This window comes from Bidens hawaiensis, unplaced genomic scaffold, assembly GCF_021521415.1.
Source record: "Bidens hawaiensis isolate Kalapana, Puna unplaced genomic scaffold, B.hawaiensis_p1.1 tig00032165_1, whole genome shotgun sequence".
Taxonomy (NCBI): domain Eukaryota; kingdom Viridiplantae; phylum Streptophyta; class Magnoliopsida; order Asterales; family Asteraceae; genus Bidens; species Bidens hawaiensis.
This window is the reverse complement of record NW_027495470.1, coordinates 14,001-23,352: the sequence shown is the minus strand read 5'-3', so window position 1 is coordinate 23,352 and position 9,352 is coordinate 14,001. Positions and strand designations below refer to the sequence as shown.

The window sequence follows — 9,352 nt, the reverse complement described above, 5'->3', positions numbered from 1 at the left end:
AACGCGAATTTGTTAATACCATGTGTACACGATAAGACACAAACCTGCTGAATAATCGAAGAAGGGTTCGGCCGTTCGATGGCCAGTGGCGCTGCTGCAATTGCGAGGAGGCTGGATTGCCAGAGAATCGAAGGGCTGCGAGTACCGGAGATGTGGATGGAAAACACCATACTACCGGAGATCCAGAGAAGGGGGAATTAGAGAAGGGTTTGTACGTCGTCTACTTGATGTTGGATTGAAATGATGTAGCTCGTGTTTGATTGTTTGGTACATATATTTAAGGGTAATTATTTAGGGTATATAACATATAATCAGGTACTGATGGGTACTTAATAGGTAAATGGATATTTGATCTGTTTAGACACGACAATTAAAAAGTTGATTTATGTCTACTTGTTTAGTACACCAAACCTTTGAAGGCCATACCAGATGGTGAAAACTAGTTGAGGATAAACCGGTTTGGGTCATTAATCGGCTTTGGTAGATAATATTTGAACCCTGTAAAAATCGGTTTAGGTCAATTTGAAATTGGATTGTGGGGAATCAGGTCGGGTTACGAATCGATATGGGCCATGAGAGGGGAACCGGTAGCCAAACTATAGGGTGGTGTCGGGTTTAAATTGGTTTAAGTTAAACTGGTTATTCTGTGTTATTGGGCCGTGTCAGGAACCGGTTTACCAAGCCCGAACCGTCTTTTGTTTCATATCTACCCCTATTCATGTAAGTTAATTTGGAATTAATCATAATGGGCCAACCATAGCTTGGGCTCACTAAATCTTGCCCAGTCCTGACTCGGGCTTACTAAACTTCGGCCGACTTGAATTGGGCCTGACAAGGTGTCCTTTAGTCTTGATCATGAGGCCATGACTCATGAGGGTAGCTCATGAAGAAATATATAAAGTATGGTGGTATCAACAAAATTCTTACATTAAACATGAACATGGTATCTAACTATTACATAATCATACAAAATCCACAAAAACTTTGCTAATTATATCCTAAACTCGATAACTCATAAGCAAATACAATCCCGGAAAAGAGTTCTTCATGAGGTCTTGAGTTTGAGCACTCATAGCAAAGAAAAGGCTGAAGTTTGGTAACCAGAATCAACACATAAAAAGAAAACAAATTTAGATCATAAGCTTGATCTCTATAAGCATCATTCAACTCGAAAATTACAATTCACATTGGTATGACCTACAAGCTCGGGTATATATATACTAATTTAAACTTGAAAACCTAATTAGACTATAATACAAAGCCTTATCATATTAAAATAATAATTAGTAAAAAAAAATCTATATAAATAAATAAATAAATCGTTGTCTAAGTCATTAGCTCGACATTTATTCCTTGTAAATCATATTACGGACCCAACATGATAAACAAAACACCAGCTCATCATAGGCTCGATGAGCCGGCCAACGCAATTACGGGCTAACAAAAGCTACACAAATCGTATATTTTTATCAATAGGACATTTCATAAGATTTAGAACAGATTCCATTTACCAGGCTAACAAAAGTTGATTACTTGGAAGTGAACCCTCCTGACCATCGACACAAGTGACCAACTAAAGATCCAACATGTTCCATAAGACTTCAATCAATCATACCCAGTAAAGTCCCACCAACAGCAAAGCTATAAGTAGGGTCTGGGGAGGGTGGGATGTAGGCACACCGTACCTCTATCCAACGGGATAAAGAGGTGGCTTTCAGAGAGACCCTCATCTATGTAATCATATGTATGAGGCAATATATATTAAATGAGATAATAATAATAATAATAATAATAATAATAATAATAATAGTAGTAGTAGTAGTAGTAGTATTAATAATAATACTAATAATAACAGTAATAATAAAACAATACTAGTAATAATAAAATAATAATAATAGTATATGATGTGTGACCAAAATAAGGTAAATAGAAGCCTTAAGGTGCTAATTTCTTCATAAAAATCTTTAACTTTAATCATATTTCTTCAAGAATTCCTATCTCCAATCATGTCCTCGGAGAGGATCCTACTAATAATAGTTTTAGGTAGGAAGAGCCTAATATTGTCCACATAATTATGTGTGACAAATATAATCTGCTATCCTATACTATGGTGATACAAGCAAAGGGAAAATTCTTGAGTAGACAATTAAAAATGGAAAGCAGAGAGTAGATACAATCCATTTGAGTAAAAACTGGGCTGTTTGTTTGGGCTTTAATCCCTAACTATGTGTTCATTGGTCAACTTAGCTAATATATGGAACAGAATGGTTCATGGACACTTTTTAGGATTATATCTACAAAGACTTCTATAGCAATTTGAATCACAATTTTTGCCCCACAATTAAAAAATACTAGCAGATGTAAATATTGGATAAAAATAATATTTTTACATCAATCAATCCTCAAGAAATATACATCAAGATTCCAAACACTAACCAGACATCAATTTAAAAAAAGTAACTAAATAAGCACATCAAAACTTGCATACTTTCTTGATTTGTTTCGCCACTTCGGTTATAGAACCTCGTCTACGTGGAACTTGAGAAGCACAACGTATACCAAGATGCAACAATTTGATAATCTTATCCGAGTTATCATTACTGTTTACCATATTTATATCAAACACATCGTTCTTCCACCTAGAATCGTCCACCGACTGGACCCATGTAGGAAGATCAAGCCCTTCCTCGTTCAACAAATCCGTAGGATCCTTACCCGTCAAAAGTTCAAGAACCAGTATCCCAAAACTATACACATCCGCGTCTTTAGATGTTACACGTGTATCAATCAACTCTGGAGCGCGGAATCCAGACAAGTTTGGGGTCGAAGATGACACAAGTTGTATCAATCCGGATTCCGACAAGCATGCTTGGTATCCAACGGTGAGAAGAATGTTGTTTGATTTAATATTACCATGAGAAAGATTGTGAGAATGAAGGTGTTCAAGACCACAAGCTACATCCAAAGCAATTTTACTTCTAATCTCCCATGTTAATTGAGATCTTTCCTCCATGTTTCCTATAATAATCACAAAAGTCAATCAATAATCTTAAAAATACCCTTAAAAACCAAGAAACTAGCATAAAAACTTAGGGACTGTTTGGCAATTAGGTGCTAAATTAATAAGATTTTTAGCTGATTAAGAGGTAGCCTTTGAATCATTCAACATATTAATGAAACTTAACCATTAAGAGGCTTCTGGATCCATTAAGAGATGTAACCATACACACTATACATCTGACTAATTCAGATATCATCTCATTAAGAAGCTACCAAACAGTCATTTAGAAAGAATGAGATACATACCATGCAAGATTGAAGACAAGCTCCCCATGGGATAGAAATTGAAGAAACGTGGATCTACTCACTGGTAGCAGATCTACTTTCCTCGGGTGTGATTATACTATTTCACCGATGGTTCTTCTGGGTCTGTGTTCTTCCACCTACAAAATGAACAGCGCCGTTACTTACCCCTCAGAAAGGGACAGAGGGGTCCTCTTTGGAGTAACCCTCCGGCGTGAGAATCAGTATATTGTGGAGAAGATGATAATGAGTGTAAAAGAATCTCAAGAGTATTGCTGAATAGCTGAATACCCTCTGATTGTGAGACTGTCTGTTTGTATGTAACCGATTGTGAGTGAATGTAATTCAATATGATTGAATGTGATATCACTGCTTGTAACTGTCAATGATTGAGTATGAATGTGTCATCAAAGTGGAGTTGATGCTGTATTTATAGTGCTAGGGTTACCACCGGTTGGGCTCAACCTCGTTGGCTTCCTCCAATTGCACTGCGCCACATGTCCTCTGGGACACCTGGCGCTTTCTCGTTGGTTGTAATCACGTGGCAACACATGTGTCATGCTGAGTTGTCGACCTTTCATTTGGCAGCTGTCAACATCAGCATATTCTTACTCCTTAAAAAGATGCATTCTGGAAGGTTGTCTGACGTGCACAATCAAGGTTGCCCTAATCCTGATTTGGATAAGGACGAGGTTGATTATGCGCACGTGTGATATGCGCCCATCCTGAGGATGCGCGAGGTCTTCTCTTTATTCTCACGCGCAGATATTTCATGCGCAGATGTGATATGCACGAGCATGTGATATGCGCCGCGCACTGATGCGCTGCGCGCATATGTGATGCGCGAGCATGTGTGTCTGGGCAGATGTGATATGCACGAGCATGTGATATGCGCCGCGCGCTGATGCGCCGCGCGTATATGTGATGCGCGAGCATATGTGTGCCTGGGCATATGATGCCTGAGCATGTTTTGTATGCGCCATGCGCATAGGTTTTGGCTTTGTGCCTTCATAATGTCTTTATCTTGTGGGTTGACCCGCCTTGCTCGGTGTTGAGGCGGGTACATACCTCTTCAAGCCCCCCCAGTCTAATGTGTGTCTTATCTCGCGCGAGCGCGGTAAGATGGATATTAGACTTACTGATTTGGTCTTTTAAAGGGGTTTTGTCGTTTTATTGGTTGTTTCCATCGTTGCGCGAAGTTCTATCCATTTGGTTGAAAACGAAGGGTTGAAAACGAAGGGTCCGAACACGTGGTTAGTTGGTGGTGACGTGCGCCGTAAACATGTCAGACGTTTCGTGTGCTCGAGGTGCTACAGTTGCCTTTCACGTCCCCTCACACAGCTGTCTTGAACACGTGTCGCGCTCGCATTGGTTAGCACCTGCGAGTGGGGGCGCGTCTCTGCTCCGTGGCAGGTCCGTTACGTTTTTATGTCCCCTCAACAGTGTTAGGGACACGTGCCGCGCCCTCGTTGGCTTACACCTGCGAGTGGGGGCGCGTGAAATCCCATCAGTTACCACTTTTCTCTCTCCTGGGCCTATAAAAGCAGGCCCTTAGGAAATTTTTATCTTCATCTTCATTGTTTCAAATTTTCTATTTTCTGCCTTTCATATTCTGAATTGAGTATATTCATCTTTTCGATTTTTCGATTATCTGCTGCTGCAGTTGTATGTCTGATAGTTCAGACTCGTCTAGCCCCTCAATCACCTCTGTTGCCTCTCGAAGACGCCGTGTGAAGTCTGTGGTGATGTCGACATTGAAGCAAAAGGGGAAGGGGAAGAGGGTTGTTGAGACCACATCGGAGGAAGTAGGGAGGACCAAGGCCACCAAAAGGTGGAATGAAATCCTCTGCAAATTGAAGCAGGCCGATCTCGACAACCTCATCGCCTCTCAGGGCTTTCCCACCCTGTTTGGCTGCATGTTTCCTAGGTCCGGGCAAACGGCGGCGGACCCGCCTGCCGGCTATATATCCCTATATAGCCACTTTTTCACCCACTGCAACCTTCGTCTCCCGATGACAAGGTTTGTGGGTGCACTGCTGAAGTTCTATGGGATTCATATATCCCAAGTCCATCCGTTTGGACTCATGCGCGTGACTCACTTTGAGTTCATGTGCAAATCCCAGCGCGAGGAGCCGACTCCTCGGCGCTTTCAGTATTTTTACAAGCCCAAGATCCAAGACAATTGGATCTCTTTTATTCCTCGCAGTCAGAAGGTGAAGTGCTCCACTGTTTCATTCAAGAGCCTTCATGACTGGTCTGAGAGGTTCTTTTACATTAGGGCTGGTGTGATACCCATCCGTATGACCATGCGCTCTATCTCTTCTGCGCCTGCGGATGAGGGTGTCCTCAAGAACCCAACTGGCGCCAGGGTTAAGAAACTGACCGCCGAACCATCCCCCGCGAAGAAATTTTGCGAGGAGGCGCTGGTGGGGGTCGGCATGAGTAAGCTATGGGCCGACAGCGCGCTTGAGCCTGTTATCCAAGTCGACGGGTTGTGTAAGTTTCTTTTTTTTTTTTTTTTTTTATTGCTTTATCTATTTTCCTGCGCGAACATAATTCTTTTGCTGATATCATTTGACTTGTTTTTGCGCAGTCACCAAGGATTATGTCATTGCCGCTTATGATGAACAAGTGGAGGGTGGCTCCGTCGCGCTTGGCGCTGGGGAAGTTGGTTTCCCAGATCGCTTCGATGACATGTTCATCCCAGTGGATCTGGAATTTGACTTTGACAGTGACGCGCCTGGTAAGCCTTCGCACTTATGCTCATTCCTTTAGAATACCCAAGTTTATTAACAGTTCTGTTGGTTGTTTTTGCAGATGCGCTTGAAAACTACGAGCTGGAGCTCGCGGAAGAGGAGGAGGAGGAAGAGGAGGCGCCCCTACTAAAGCGCAAAGCTAAGGGGAAATCTGGCGCAGGGGCCAGTAAGAAACAGAAGAAAGATGACACCCCTGTCGCTCATCCCCATGCTCAAACGAAGGGACCTAAGGAAACCCAGGTGTTTACCACCAAGGTTTCTTTAGCTTCCCTGCCTGTGAGAGTGGGCAGACCTCCTGTCCACTTGAGGTATGGTGGCGTCGCCTCCTCCTTTCGCGCGGCTAAAGAGAGAAGCAGTGCCGCGCCTGCAACAGGTATACTTTGCTTGTCATCATCTGTTTGAATTGTTATTAAACCTTTGCTCCTTTGAATGTTTGCAGAACCGGCGACGGTAGCAGATCAGCCGCAGGCGCCACAAGGTGCTAAGGCTGCGCCGGGGGCTGCTTCGGAGTCCCCTGTTCTACCCTCTGAAAAGGGTAGAATGAATTTTATGGCGATGTTCGCCGCGCGAACAGAATTGCGCCAAGGTATGTTTTGCACATTTGTCTTCTGAATTTTTCTTTTGGATTCAGTCATAAACCATTTTTCCTTGTTGATTTGTTCATAGGAGTTGTAGCTGGCGTACAAGTTGCTGGCGACACTCCTGGCGCCGTTGGCGGCGCCGCTGGTTCTGGTCCTGCTCCTGCTAGTGCTGATTCTCCCCTTATTGGGGTTACAAAGGAGCAGGAAGCCGTATTGCGCGCCGAACTGGCGGCGTCGAGACCTACTCACTGGTAGCAGATCTACTTTCCTCGGGTGTGATTATACTATTTCACCGATGGTTCTTCTGGGTCTGTGTTCTTCCACCTACAAAATGAACAGCGCCGTTACTTACCCCTCAGAAAGGGACAGAGGGGTCCTCTTTGGAGTAACCCTCCGGCGTGAGAATCAGTATATTGTGGAGAAGATGATAATGAGTGTAAAAGAATCTCAAGAGTATTGCTGAATAGTTGAATACCCTCTGATTGTGAGACTGTCTGTTTGTATGTAACCGATTGTGAGTGAATGTAATTCAATATGATTGAATGTGATATCACTGCTTGTAACTGTCAATGATTGAGTATGAATGTGTCATCAAAGTGGAGTTGATGCTGTATTTATAGTGCTAGGGTTACCACCGGTTGGGCTCAACCTCGTTGGCTTCCTCCAATTGCACTGCGCCACATGTCCTCTGGGACACCTGGCGCTTTCTCGTTGGTTGTAATCACGTGGCAACACATGTGTCATGCTGAGTTGTCGACCTTTCATTTGGCAGCTGTCAACATCAGCATATTCTTACTCCTTAAAAAGATGCCTTCTGGAAGGTTGTCTGACGTGCACAATCAAGGTTGCCCTAATCCTGATTTGGATAAGGACGAGGTTGATTATGCGCACGTGTGATATGCGCCCATCCTGAGGATGCGCGAGGTCTTCTCTTTATTCTCACGCGCAGATATTTCATGCGCAGATGTGATATGCACGAGCATGTGATATGCGCCGCGCGCTGATGCGCTGCGCGCATATGTGATGCGCGAGCATGTGTGTCTGGGCAGATGTGATATGCACGAGCATGTGATATGCGCCGCGCGCTGATGCGCCGCGCGTATATGTGATGCGCGAGCATATGTGTGCCTGGGCATATGATGCCTGAGCATGTTTTGTATGCGCCATGCGCATAGGTTTTGGCTTTGTGCCTTCATAATGTCTTTATCTTGTGGGTTGACCCGCCTTGCTCGGTGTTGAGGCGGGTACATACCTCTTCAGAAATCAAAAACAAGAAGCTTTTCTTCCCATAATAATACCCCTTAATAGGCACCAAATTCTCATGGTACAACTCTCCAATGCACACAATCTTCTTAGTAAACTCCCTCTTAGAAACACAAACATTCTTAAGCCTCTTAACAATCACTTCACCATCATGTCCTAATCCTAAATAAGCTTTATAAGTTGTACCCACAATCCCCTTGCCTAAAACCTCAGCAGAAGCCCTTAACAAATCATCCAACAAAAACCCTCATCATTAACATTGGGTCGACCCGAATACCCGTCTTCCGACCCGGTATTCTCACTAGCCATAATATGATTCGGACTCCGAAAATTAAACTCCGGCAGCTTCCCCGGCGACGCCGGTTATTCCTTCTCAACAAAACAAAAATTATCCCAACGACCACGATCGACCCGACCGTCGACCCCACCGCGATTCCGGCAATCGCTCCAACGGAAAGTTCACTATCATCATTTCCACTACTTTCATTTTCACCTTCAATTGGACAAGAATTTAAAGGGGGCCCACATAAATCATTTCCGGCGAATGAACTCACCGGAAAATTAACTAAATTTCCCGGTATGCTTCCGGTCAACCGGTTTGCCGACACATTAAGATATGTCAATCTTGTCAAATTATTAAAACCCAATGAAATGTCTCCGGTAATATTATTACCGGAGATATCTAACCGGAGTAAATTAACCAACCGAAACAGAGTCACCGGAACTTCACCGGAAAAGTTATTATTTTGCAAAGTAGGCAACAAAAGCTCAGAACACAACCCCAAATCCTCCGGAATTGGACCCGAAATCCGGTTTCCACGGAGGCTGAGGACTCGTAGTGCTGTCAAGTTTCCGATTGTGTTCGCCGGAATTACTCCGGCGAGTCTGTCACTGGGTAACCGCAGCTCTGTTACACGATTGGTTACGTTGTTGCATGTAACTCTGGTCCAATTACATGGTGATGTGTTAGACAAGTTCCATCGGATAGTGTTGCCGCCGACGGCGGATCGGAGGTTTATTAAGGCGGCTCTGTCTCCGGCAAGGTCGGAAAATGCAAATTTTGGTTGAAAACAGAGGAAATAAAGCAAAATTGGAGCAAGAAAATTGTTGGGTTTCATTGATTTGATGTGGTTTTGTGGAAATTGAAGAGATTTATTGATGGGTTTAAATGTTTATTAAGATAAAACACAAATTCCGGTTGAAATTAAGTTAAAACACAAAACAGAGGAAACAGAGTGAAATTGAAGCAAGAAAATTTTGGGTTTTGTTGATTTGATGTGGTTTTGTGGAAATTGAAGAGATTTATTGATGGGTTTAAATCTTTATAAAGATTTAATAATGGGTTTTAATCCTTATTAATAAAAAATGCAAATTCCGGTTGAAAACAGAGGAAACAGAGTAAAATTGGACCAAGAAAATTGATGGGTTTTATTGATTTGATGTGGGTTT

At 43.0% G+C, this 9,352-nt stretch overlaps 1 pseudogene across 1 annotated transcript; it reads right to left on the bottom strand.

Moving 5' to 3' along the window:
• Window positions 1–2,397: 2,397 nt before the first annotated feature.
• LOC143583192 (putative inactive receptor kinase At1g48480) lies at window positions 2,398–9,124 on the bottom strand (annotated as a pseudogene). Its single transcript, XR_013144114.1, has 3 exons — window positions 7,889–9,124; window positions 3,307–3,363; window positions 2,398–3,018 (listed from the first exon to the last, which is right to left on the bottom strand). The product of XR_013144114.1 is annotated as a putative inactive receptor kinase At1g48480 (transcript).
• Window positions 9,125–9,352: the final 228 nt, after the last annotated feature.